The sequence below is a fragment of the Diadema antillarum genome, unplaced genomic scaffold (genome assembly GCF_040938485.1).
Source record: "Diadema antillarum isolate AM-2024a unplaced genomic scaffold, OU_Dant_1.0 scf00000074, whole genome shotgun sequence".
NCBI lineage: Eukaryota > Metazoa > Echinodermata > Echinoidea > Diadematoida > Diadematidae > Diadema > Diadema antillarum.
Genome location: NW_027270963.1, coordinates 4,286,230 through 4,299,936, shown reverse-complemented (window position 1 = coordinate 4,299,936; position 13,707 = coordinate 4,286,230). Strand labels below are relative to the sequence as shown.

Genomic DNA, 13,707 nt, shown 5'->3' with positions numbered 1-13,707 from the left:
TTTCGCAAAGTGAGCCCTCACTGCAGAAAATCTTTGTTAAACAAATTACCCACATGCAAGGTGCCAGAATTAATGAGCATTTTTATGACCAAAGGAACGACTGCAGACAGGCTGATGATTTCTTGATTCTTTTTGTTTTTGTTTGTTAATTTTCCCTAGGATCCCGTGATTTTCACTGGTTCCTTGCGAAGGAACCTGGATCCCTTTGGAGTCTACACCGACTTGAGCTTGTGGAATGCCCTCGAAGACGTAAGGACAATAGCTGTAATTCATTGTTCGATGTAGAGTCACCTGAGCAGATGCAGTCATTCGTGCATAAGAATAAAAAAAAAACGATAGTACTGAAAATAGCCCTCGTCCTCGAAGGAAAAAGAGAAACTACGAAAATTAGACATCTTCGAACCCTCTGCTTCAGTGATGTCATTTCTGTATTCAGACACATGTAAGTTGCTCTAACAGTGTTCATATTTTGCACGTTTAAAAGACACTTTAGGTTGTATAGGGATCATTGAGGAAATTGTTTTTGGAATAGCGATGTATCTCGCATCTTTTTGTGCGTTTTTCATAAAGCATTATATCGACCTGTGTGTTTGATGTGCGTTAAGGTCATGCATTTGTCACAGTAATGTCTTCATTTTTTATGACGAACCACAAATTTAAGAAAGGTGCGACGCCGTATTCCTTATGCATATGTTGCATTTCCCTCCCTAAACTAGCAGCATTAGCTAAGGATTAAATGATTAATGCATGTGCATGGGATAAGTGAGAAGGAAACCGGAATACGTCCTAGACAGAGACCTGACTAAAAAGTTGTGTTTGCCTCCGCCTCCTCCGCTTTCTCACACTCCCGCAGGTCCAGCTGCATCGCAGGGTGCGTGCCAACCCAGCCAAGCTAGACATGGAGGTCGGTGCGGACTTCAGCGTCGGGGAGCGGCAACTGATCTGCCTGGCAAGGGCCATCCTGAAGAGGAACAGGGTCCTGATTCTGGACGAAGCCACCGCTAATGTAGACCAGGCGTAAGTCCTGGAATTAATATTATTATTTCTTTACTGTTATTGTTTTTGTAGTTGTTCTTGCTATCATAATTTGTATCATTTATGATGATAACAGTGATTATAGTATCATTTGCATTATTAGTATTTGCAACATTGTCAAGTTAGCATTCTTGGCGGTGCTGTTTTCATTGTCACGTTTTATCATTAATCCCCGGCAATACTAGTAGTCGAACCGAGTATCACATCAGAAATTTGTACAACAAAAATGATGTCAGCATATGACTGGGTTATTTTCTTTTTTCAGTATAAAAGAAAAAAATACTGTGTCACCCTTGCAAGGTCTTTATCAGTACATATTCATGGAGATGTATACTGAGTAGATATGTGTTAGAGTACACTGCTGCCACATTATACTTTTTAAGTTTAGGGCAATTTTAGTAATAGTAAGGTAGTGTATGGAGGCCTCACCAAATTAGAATACAATAATCTTGTGTCATGATAATATATTCTTTTTTATGTTATATTCAATTCGTTTTCTCTTCACTTTTTGTCGTTAACAACGTCCTTTCTTTGATCTCTCTTCTTAGTTCACTCTTGTAAATGCTTCCTTGATTTCTCTTTTCCCTTCTCATCTTGTCTTCAACCCTGACCTCTTGTCTGACCCTTGACCCCTCCAGGACGGATGCCCTCATCCAAGAGACCATCAGGCAAAAATTCAAGAACTGTACGGTGCTTACCATCGCGCACCGACTGCACACTATCATGGACTCAGATCGCGTAATGGTGAGGACACACCAAAATTTAAATGGTGTTTGTATGCCGCGCACGGCACCAGATTACACATATTTAGTTTTTGGCTCTCCACCATGATTTGATCGAATCATGTCTCGCTAGACCCTGTCTTTTTTATTGAAATCGTATGACTTTACAATACTGAATTAACCTTTAGGCTTTTTTTATACTAACCTGTTTACTTTGTCCCCTATTCGAAGAATTAACGGTATTTTCCCCCTGGAGGTTTGCAATGTTGTCATCTATGCCTTTTTTTACCCATAGAGTCTAGTAGCTGACTCTCCGTGTGCTACTTCGGTTCATATATCCCTCTATTTTCTATTTTCTTGTCTTTCTTCAAGGCGTCAACATTTCGCTTTCCCCAGCAACTATCTTCTGTTTCTCTCGGCATACTTCTGCCGAAGATCGCTGTTTATGTTTATGTTGTTTCTGTTGTTCTGTTACTGTTTCTGTCTCTTGTTTGCGTTCTTGTCTGCTATTTTGTCTTCAGTTCGTCAGTCTTGTCCATCCCGTTTTGTCCTTTACAACCTTTTCTTTAGTAGTTGTCTTGCTGTCTAGTCCTGTTTTATGTTAGTTCGCGTCTATGTAAATGTATTTATTTGTTAATCTAATTTCTAGTGGGCTTCCAGACTTCTTCCACTTTGTTATCTGTTTGTATATACGACGGTTCAATTTAGGATCTTTTCGTTGATGTTCTTCTCTAGAGGGACCCACATACTACAAGCTCTGTCTTTTTAGTGGGTCCCTCCATTTTTCGCATTTAAAACAACGGTATACATGTATTTCGCTTTGATCACCTATGTTTCTTTCTTGCAATACAATGTATGATTACTTTAGGTCCTCAATTGTTATACTCTTTTTATTTCACTATGTTCTACTTACCTTATTTTCTGTTACAAAATGAAGTGAAACATATGTTTTTTTGTTGAAAAATGAAATAAACTTTGAACTTGAACTTTAAGCTTGAACTTTTACTTGCCTTTTTTAAAGGCTGCATTCAAATTAGATACGTTCAGAGACTATATCACCTTCCGGCATGGCTAGATGATCACTAAAACCATAGAACCGCGCATGCATCCTTGGATCTGGATAATGATCCAGATCACCAACCAAAACGTTCACTTTTTGCCTTCTGATACAACAAGGCTCGCATTGATTTTGAAATTTTTCAGCTAATCCTAGGAGTCATGAATTTTCGAGTAAAGTTGTAAACCGACAAGTAGACAGTGAAAAGAAAAACACAGCAAAAACAGCAGGAACACAATCTCCTTGTCGGAGGAAACTAATACAAAATGTATAGTGTCACACTTGACATTTCACTTGAGAATGCTCTGTCAGATGTAGAGATAGTGCACTGAAGTTGAAGGTTTGATTCTAGCGACAGAGATCTTGATATACATGGCAAGAATTTTAACAACTTTGATATAATACAAACGCAAACAGAAGGAAACTGACCAGAAATGAATATCCCGATGGAATCCCATTCTCTTTGCTCATTTTTCCGTTAATAAGCTTTGTAAAATCGTACAATTGTTGTTGAAGGTCCTTGATGCCGGGAAGCTGATTGAAATGGATCACCCCTTTGTGCTCCTGAGTAATAGACAGACCATGTTCAGTATGTTTGTAGACCAGACCGGCAAGAAAGTGGCGTCGGAGCTCTACAGGACAGCACAGTCCCACTACGAAAAGACCATGTGAGTTTGATACTGCCATACTTTCGCAGGCAGCTATGTACTTCATTGTTCTTAAATTTGAGAATAACCCCCCACCCCCATAAAAAGAATACATATATGTGTATTTGGGCTTTTTTCTCTCTCTCCATATACATTCCTTCTATTGATTGGTTTTTTGCATGCATATACGAGTAGTATGTACAAATACGCCCTATAAGGAACATATTCCTTGCTATAATGGTGAGTGTGATAGTAAAAATAAAATTATGTGTTCCATGATCTATGGTTTGCTGTACATAACTCTCCAATTTTAGACCTACTAAAAAGGTTGCGACTGGAATTTAGAAAAAAATAGAAATAATGTTTCTTTTTGGTCTCCTTTGATACTTGTGCCACTACAGTGCAGCTAAGAAACAGTCACCATATGGTCCCTTGGTAAGTTACGATATTTCCTCTTCTATAATCATGTACGTGTGTGTGTATGCATGTAGGCCTTTATGTCTGTTTGTATTAACGTATGTAAAAAACTCACGCTTGTGCATGTTTGTATATGTAAGTATTAGGTATATTACAAATATGTTTACACTAATAAGACAAATTACGAATAATTTCAAGGTTGTTGAAGAATAGCAAAACAAGGATGATAAGAACATAGTGTAAACACATTCTGTTTTTTCAAACACTCATGTGAATACAGAGAGAATAGTTTAAAAAAAAAACAACTCTGACAAAGCTTTAGGAAGATAGGACAATCTGCCTAAAAGCCATCTCTAAACTAATTTCCATCAAATAAACTTTGAATTCCTCTGAGAATTGTACGCTTTTAACATCTCATAAGTATATCGCAAAAAGTTAAAATCTGAACATCCTCATCTCAACAAATTCTATACCATCTCAATAACAAACCTCACTACACTGTAGAGAGAATACACACTTATCTCAAGGATTCCAGAACTTTTGAAACTCTTTGTATGTTTTCTGTGTAGTGATTTATCCTTTTGACAGTACATAAGCAGGCCACAGACATGTCACTTCAATGTATAATAGTTATTTGTTTCAATGAATGCTTTCAGAAATTGCCATAGATTTTAAACTACGAATTGGATATTGCGATTTCTTCCTTTTATTTTGCTCAAAACAGCAAATTAAATGGTATTTCAGTAACATAAAACTAATAATGCTCGTGCCTGGTTGTTCTCTTGAAAATTGCAGGACTCTAACTGCCAGTACCTGTACGTCGTTCTACAGAAATCCAGTGAGGGGTATGGGTTTGACCTGACAGGGGTATACGCAGGTGATAGTGGCACCCCATTGTGGTTTCTGAGGTCTGTAGGGGTGCTCCAGCGTACAGACAGCTGCAGGTACGGACAGTTAGGATGGTTAGAATGTAAGAACATTCGTATCGTGGACTGATTTACATACATCTTTATGCAAAATTTTCCTTTTTGTCCTTCGAGGATTTTTATCAACATTTTGATAACAAAAATGCAGTATTGACTCTCTTCCTTTATCGGCAATACAGCTGGGATATTATTTCATTTTAAACAGTAAAATGGCCCCCAAAATAAGCAATATTTCGGTAAAGGGGTCTATTCAGGATTCAGTTGCAGTTGGAAACAGTGCATTTCATTCTTTGTCTTGCTGAGGTTTCACATTACTAGCACTTATAAATATGTAACGTTTAACTTTGATATATGTAATTTTTCTTAGGCTGTAACTTGTCACATATTTTCACACTTACTGTAGCCCCTCTGTTAGAAAGCAATATTTCTCTTCGAGGAATATCTCATCTTCATATTGCCATGGGAACTATTATTATATTGTGTTTTTGTTGTTTCTTGTGTTTGTGATGTAGTGTGTTTTTGTTAGGTAGCTCACCACAAGCTCTTCTTTTTGAGGTTCTGCCTTCCTTGTACAACTTTATGTATGTGATTTACAACATGAAAAAGATGGAAAATAAATGTTTACAAACTTGAACTTGAACTTGAACTTGACTAAAAAGTTTTAAACATTTACATGATATCCGTCAGTGAAAAGTGAATTTCGTTTTCATCTTCAAAATTATGATGGCAAACTACAGAAAGACATTATTGCGTATAACAGCCAGAGTTCCAAAGTTATTGAATACTGAAAACTATGTCATTGTTTGATAATTACATTTACTTCAATTGGGGTAGGATAAAGCCTGGATAAAACATGGCAATCAAGGTAAGTTGTGTATACACTAACTCGCTGGATCAATTTGCCTCTCATGTAAAGTCAAATTATCATCTATCAAATTGTTTGTTAACCCATTGAGTGGTCTTCCGTAAATTCTTTATGACCAAAGGAAAATTTCAGCGATTGATAAAATCTACGTCATAAGCAACACATTAATGATTATTGTGTGTCTGGACTGCTGTTATAGGTGGAAGACGAAGTACTTGGCCCTGAACGGGAAGAGTAGGCGTGATCTTACACCTGATGATGTCGTCAGTGCCTTTGACACCACCAACGGACGTAATGACTCTAATTGTCGAGAAGGAAGTCGCGGAATCCGCAGGACGAGCGGCCAGAAGAGGACACATTTCCCTCAACCTTCCAGCGGAATGGAGCAGGACCATCTGGGGTAACATCGCATTCTAAATTGCTGTCCATTTCCATAACCGAACGGGGGCGAGGCAAGGGGGGGGGGGTGGGAGTTGATGGAGATTGAGCAAGATTTTGGGAAGATTTTAAACAAACATATAAATTGGCTGAACACGCATGCTTGTGTGATTTATCTTGTGAGAATTCTGAGCATGAAACAAAGTTGCTGAAAATGTTGGAAAAGGTACTGTATGTATTCATTTCTCTGGTTTGTGACTTTTTGTATTCATGGAGACGCCGTGATGGTATAATAGTGAACAGAACAATAAAGAATTATGCTTTCAACATGTCATTGGTGTAATGGTTTCAGGACTTTCAAAACCCTGCTTTTGATCAGCGCTTGTATTCTTTGAGGGAGACTCTCTGTACACAACGATACTCCACTATATGCCGGTATGCTCGTATATGAAGTAGAATGCTATTGTATTAGGCCACAAAATTGGTGCGAGAAAGAAATATGATTAATAATCATGTGGGATTTTGGTGATGCGTTGTGAAGTGCAATAAGCATCATGACAAGGTGTAAGATGCATAGGAAACAAACTCAAGATTACACTCTCTTAAAATTTCCCTTGCAAGACAGCCCGACAGGTGCAAAATGTTTGAAAATTAAATTCTGAATTATGTATTGTTTTTAACGTGACGGCTAATGAGCAAGACAAGACAAAAAAGTGCCGACAGCTTCAAGTCCGTCAAAAAGACTGTAGGCAATGGGGATAAAAATGCCTTGTCAAAGGGGCATACACCGCTGCTGCTGCTACAATTCCCGGGTATTCCATTTCACCATTTTTACCCTTACATTAATTCTAAAGAGTGGCAATTACCACAGTTATACTTTAACGAACTTCCACAGTGTAGTGGTATATAGTTCACAATATACATGTACTCACTCAAGTTTCATTCAAGTAAATGAGCATTGGATGCAATGGTATATTCCATTATAATTTTTCTCTCCTTTTCGTGAGCACATAGGACATAGACATTGTGTAATTCGCTACAAATAATCATGGTTAATCTTTATCATCTTTATTATCATTATTATCATTATTACTACTATTATTATTAACATCATTGTCATTGTTGTTATTATCATTGTTGTTATTATTGATATTTTAAGTATAAGTAGATAGTAGCGGTTCTTGCGTGCCACAATATTTCATACAGACTTGATGGTTGTTGATTGTGCTTTTTTTAACACCCGATACAGGCCTCTGCATCACGACCAGGGACAATTCTTGGCCTAGATGATGATTATGACACAGGTATAAGACATTTATCAAGTTTTCATCGTTAAAGGGACGCAGTCCTCACGAAATTTAAAAAGATATGTTGTTGTTGGTACCTCCAATGAACTACTTTCACCAAAAACAAGCTTTCAAATCACCAAATAGGCTCGTACATTTTGGTTGAAAACAGTGTGACTCTGCATGGGTGAATATGCTAATGAGCAAGTCTTGGCGGAGAGTCATACGTCATCGATGCACAACTCTTTCCAGCGGTGTTCTGCTCGTCATGCGTACGCTCCCTAGTTATTTATGAATACATGTTCACTATTCATTTTTATATTAATTGTATATATAAATAAGCTTGAAATATTTTGTTTGAAATAATAAAACCACATATTGTCACATTTTATGAAAAAATCAGATTATGATCATTTTGAACACTTAAATTGGTTTTCTGAGAGGCCACGGCTGTCAACTTGAGAGTAGGGCATCAATGACGTTGCACCTTTTGGCAGGCTCTTACACGATCGCTTGCAGGATTTTTTTTTTTTTTTTTAAATCGCGTACGGAGACAATTTTTCATGTCCACAGCGTATGAATTGGTGAAAGGTTATATTTTTTACTCTTCTTAATTATCAGTACAGTGAAAATCTCAGGACTGCCTTCCCTTTAAAACTCTTAAAGTGACTCATTCAATAGTATATTCATACTGACATGAACTCTCTCTCCTTCTCTCTGCCGTTATTACGAATACCAATTAAATAGGGCACAATAATTGTCTTTGCTTAGTATAACCCTTTACAGTAAGTGGAACTTGGTACTATTACCTCAGTCACTGCAAGAACTTGCTTGTAAGTGCAAAGTAAATAAAGTATTAATACAGAAGTTATGACGGCAATGATGCTAAAAATATTTAATAATGTCATCTGTAGACATACTAGCAGTCCATTCATCACTCACTTCTCTATATCCACTTTCCCTATATAGTACACGTACATACATTATTTTCTTTTTTAAGAATGCGTTGATGAGGGTAAAGTGTTCAGTGGGATGTTGTGTTTTGGTGTAACAAAAATATATCCTCAATGTCAATGACCGTTTGTTGCTTTTCAAAACTTTCTTCCCTTGCCATATGGCACTGGTGTGAGAATAATCTTCTCTTCCTTTCCTGCTAAATTTCTCTTACGTCTGTAGTGTCACAGCCACATCAATGCGAATTCTAGTAATAATTCTTGTGAAGTCAAATTCCGTAATTGATGTTTGTCTTTCATTTCAGCCATCAACACTTCGCAGACAATCCCACTTCTCTCAGAGATTGATGTCCCCATTGTCCTCTGGAATATGAACATGTGGCATAGAGGGCGGAGATCTTGTTCGAATTCATTGACTTCTGTGACTTTCTGCCTCCATGAAACTAAAAAATGAAGTCAGCTAAGATTGGCACTTCACGCGTGGGAAGTGACAAGACGAAGCAGCATTACAGTCCATCACTTTTCCTACACAAACACACATTATGCAAATATTATGTATGTGTTGATATATCATATATCATATTATATAGTCTACCACTCATATACAGTGGGTTTTTTTTACAACAATCACAGTTATGGCGAATTGGTAATAACTATATACACATGCCATTATAGTTCTTAATACATGTAATCACACCACTACAATACGCACTTGTCTTTCTTTTCTTCTAAGTATTCGTTTGAACAGAACTGTCAAGCACAGTGTAATGTCTAATGTGGAATGATTAAATGACATGCCTGATAAAGTTGTATAGTCCGTCTGTTGTTCGCAATATTGTTAATGTAAATGAAACCAGATTTTTGTAGTACACAGGTACGACGATGGGGTATGTTTGCAAAGTAAACTCGTGAATTAGAACAACCCAAGGTCAGAAGTCAATAAAGTGGTGTAATCTAGTCCTTGGACTGTAACTGCAAATTTCGACGTCGTAAATGGACCATAGATATCGTTTGTACGAATGTTTGCACACTGGACACCGCGGAGTACTGGAATACATGTATTACAAGATGTCTCGTATGTGTAACTCATTCACTTTCTATAAACTATTGTCAAAATCTTTATTGCGAAAAAACACGTTAGTGTATGTCTTATCATACTTCAAACTTGTAGTTAAGATCTTAGTCATTATCCTTCAGTGTAAGATGTGCATTAAAGGGATTGTACAGTACTAACTGAGGTGAGGATTCAGCTTGTAACGTGTTGCGAGATTTTTAGAAACCACTCTATGAAATGTTAAAGAGCATACAATTCTAAAGAGAATAAAAATTTGATGAAAATCGGTTTTGAAATGACTGAGATATCTAAAAACAAGGAAAAACAAAGATCCTAATAAAAATCGTGGCCTGTAAATTTAAATAGGATCGCTTTTTTGGATATTTCAGCCATTTCAAGGCCAATTTTCATCAAATAAGCGTTGAATCCTTGAAATTAAATGCTCTTTCATACTTCATCAGAGGCTTCTCCTTATCTCACCAAAAATGTTATACTAGTAAACCTGAATCCTCACCTCAACCAGTACTGTACACTCCCTGTAATATTTGATGAAATGTATTTAGTCATGAACATATGAAACATTGCACATTCTCGTCCGCGGTATTTTATTATCAATTTAATTCAATTCAACTTATTGAAAACCAAACCAAACAATCCCCAAGAAGCACAGCTTGAATCCATGCGAATTAAAGTGAAGTGTCCAGCTGTGGTTAGATTCTAGTCCTAGATATGTGACTTGGGTTTTCGATATAACAGATATCTATCTAACAGCAAATATGATTCTGTGTGATATGATTGTGTACAATAAAAAATGTATGCTTAGTGTCTGACGATAAGTGTATGTGATCAAAATGTATGTAAAAGGTGATATTCTTGTCCACACTTTACAAAACTTGTGAATTCATTTTTTTTTTGCTTCAGTCTTTCCACCTTAATCATGTCACTCTTGTATTTGTGATATTGGCATACACTCATGCCATATTCAAAATTTTAACGTAGTATACATGCTTCTGTGAGATAAAGTGAAAATCAAACAATTTTCACTTTGAGACAAAAGTTTTTATCAAATACACAATATAAATTGTCGTATGGAAAGTGAACATACAATTAAGAAAACTAATACTTTACTGTGTGAAATGGTAATTCAGAATACTGCATGAAAAACTGTGCAGTAATCTTAATTGTTCGCTGTTAGTTGTGCGAGTATGGGCCTACATATATTCCTATCAAAGTCGCGGTCACTTAGCTCCGATTGTGCATAAGATCCATTAGATGACCAAACTATTGCAGTAGATTTTCGTAAGACCTTATACTTCACTATCTCCTCAGAGTGTCTTCGGCATCCATTAATGATAACGCACTCAATGGCTCTCTGTTGTAAAGTCTGAAGCACTTTGGCTCCATGATGTCATAAAGTACCGCTGACTTGATTGAGCAACGATAAACACGCAAAAAAAAAAAAACAATGATTGGAAAAAAAATCAATTTAATTTGCGCTGGTAATCGTGGGTGTAAAGCATTTAAAGTATGCCTTCTAAATGCCTGTATACACACATAGTATTGACTTTTCCCATCCCAAATGACGCACTTACAAATGAATCCATAAGTGTAACGTTTACCCAAATTATTATATCCTATTCTGAAAGTAATTGGTAAAAAGGTCATAATTGTTGCTTGCCGTTATGTCCTTTATAGTATTTTTACAAAACTTTCTGTATTTGATATTATTCGGTTTGGTCTAAACAACTTTTATTCGCTAGCCTTATTTCACAACCAAAGTTTTTTTTTTTTCCCCGGGCCTGCAGTTAAACAAGCTTGCCTTTATGTATTTCTGTAATATCCTGTACATCCTCGATTTGTAATTTCGATATTGACCATGCAGTTACCATTATAGTTTCGTAAAGTTGAGTAGACCGTTATCAAGGAGCAATTCGTTTGACTAGGATAGCTGCCTGTGTGCGATATGTTTTCATAAGTTTGTCTTATATTCAAGTAAAAGAAGAGGACACATGTACACAATAAGCTTGAAATTTCGAATCTTACGATATATTATATTTTGCCGTGGAGGGCAACATAGAAGAAAATATAACAAGACAGACACGAATTTTGAGGGACAAAGGGGATAGAAATGGAGGATATTGAGAGAAGAGAACTGACATAATTATGTTTAGGAAATTGGAGTTATAACCACAAAAAGGAAGCATAAGTTTACTTCAAATTTTGTGTTAAAAAGAATGAGAATTTCGTATTAAACCATTTATAATTTGTGGTATGAAATGAATGAAATGAAAAGGATCGAGGTTTTGGTCGTATTCTCAGAATGAAATTTAGTTTAGGTTTAATAATTCTATTACAAGTTACATGATTAGCTTAAAATGGAAAGAAGTCCTCTGAATGTTTATAATAAAGTTGCTATACCTCAGCGTGATTTCTGTGTGCCTATTCCCTCATTGTGATGTGTATACTGGTGTATTTCAAATAATATATTTAAGCTCTCTTCAGGGAGCTGAATGATTCACGAACAAATGACAACTTTGCATTAAGTTCATTTAACATCAGGTAAAGTTGAATAAAAGTTGCCTGTATTAAACAAATTATGATACAATCTATCAAAAATAGGAAAATTGAGGAATTTGGAGATCCACGTAATTTCAGAAAACTGAAATTAGTGGTATCGATATTTGATGAAAATGTGTGAAATGTTGATATGTATCCCTTTCTTTACTAATGTTACAGTTCTTGTAGGACAGACTCTTCGTCTGAGATCGAGTTTTAAGACTCACGCGTCTTTGCATGCTACCCCCATTTGTATATTATATCACACTGGGGAAAATACATTCAAAAAAGAAGATTAAAAGGCTCCCAAGTCGGTCTCGGGGCCCGATGGGGTCACCCCTGGATCTGGATCATCCAGAAATAATTTTGAAAGTACATTCACTGATGCATTCACTGGGGACAATTCTGGCTTTGTAGAGGTCTTGTTTGCTTGTTATGATTATATATATATATATATATATATATATATATATATATATATATATATATACATACATATATATGATATATTCTCGAAGGTAGGGCATCTTAGGTCCAGCAGAGGTTTCCGGGATGGTGTGTGCATGGTGCTCATTTGTTTTAAAAATGACCGAAATAGGATACTTGAGCCATTGTCTCTGGAGATCTAAAGATGTATTAAAGCATGATTCAATAAGTCAAGTCTGTGTCCAACACGAAGTGTCATTCCATCTTTCAAATTAACCACCCTTCAACATGAAATTTAATTGTGCTTTCAAAAGTTAGAAGTCAACAGTATCCCCAGTTCTTAGGTGTTTTGATGCAAAGACTTGGTCATACTATCGCAAACTGCACAGCTAAGTTGAGATGCACAAAGACATGCACAATTCACATCATCACCAAACAAAGATTAAGGGGGAAAAATGAATTTAAACATGTAGGCATCATGTTAAAATAACGCACTTCAGTGTCACTACATATTCTTATTGATATAGTTGTTCAGTCAAGTGGCCTACACGTTAAGTTTGTAGGGTAGTTGAACCCTAAAACTACATCTGATAAGATACATGCGATAAATCTATTGACTTATACAATGGAATAAACACATCTCTTATAGCCATCCAGGCTAGATTTTTTCTTCGACTTAGCCAATATTTCTACCTGTGCGACGTCGACTTGGGCTAGGTTGTCTGCATTTGCATCAGTTTCCAACCCAACATGTCCACAAAGAGGGGAAAGAGGGTCTTCTAAATTTATCCTCTTTTTTTTTCTAGTAACAGAAGTCAAAACACTCACAGTCCAGCCAACAAAAACACAAGGCAGCTAGCTTCTCCCATGTTACGCCTCCAAGTAAACTCCATAGATGTGGTCGACAGAACACACACAATTGATGTGGACACACTACCTCCAATATATTCTATTGATGTCAGAAAACAGCTCAATTGCTGTAACATTTGTTTATGTTAATGACTTTTGAATAATCATGTAAGCTGTTACCTCGTGGAAAATAATGTCATCTACAAAATGTTCCATTTTGAAACAGCATCACGTAATAATATAATGATAAGATTATGACAGTTATGTACGTTGTCAGCGTTTATTGAACTCAAGAAAACTAATGTTGGGGGTATTCATGACTTCGAGTTCCATTTCGCAAAGAAATCTTTAGCCTATAGGTCACCAGCCCCGGGTGTCTCTTTGTAAACGAGGATTACACTGCCATTCAAGATTACCAACGTGCCAGGCGTGGGCATCACGCATCTCGGGCGATATCGATACAACCAAGATGTGGAGAATTCGATGAGATTTTGTTGGACTACGGTTCCATCCGAGGAGAGTACGCCAACCTTTCC

General features: G+C 36.6%; 1 long non-coding RNA gene and 1 pseudogene across 1 annotated transcript; both read left to right on the top strand.

Moving 5' to 3' along the window:
- Positions 1 to 5,907, top strand: part of LOC139717375 (ATP-binding cassette sub-family C member 4-like) — a 58,461-nt pseudogene extending 52,554 nt beyond the window's left edge.
- A 71-nt stretch (positions 5,908 to 5,978) lies between these two features.
- LOC139717297 (uncharacterized) lies at positions 5,979 to 11,768 on the top strand. Its single transcript, XR_011709957.1, has 3 exons — positions 5,979 to 6,069; positions 7,297 to 7,351; positions 8,592 to 11,768. It is a non-coding gene; the product is annotated as an uncharacterized lncRNA (long non-coding RNA).
- The last annotated feature ends 1,939 nt before the right edge of the window (positions 11,769 to 13,707 follow it).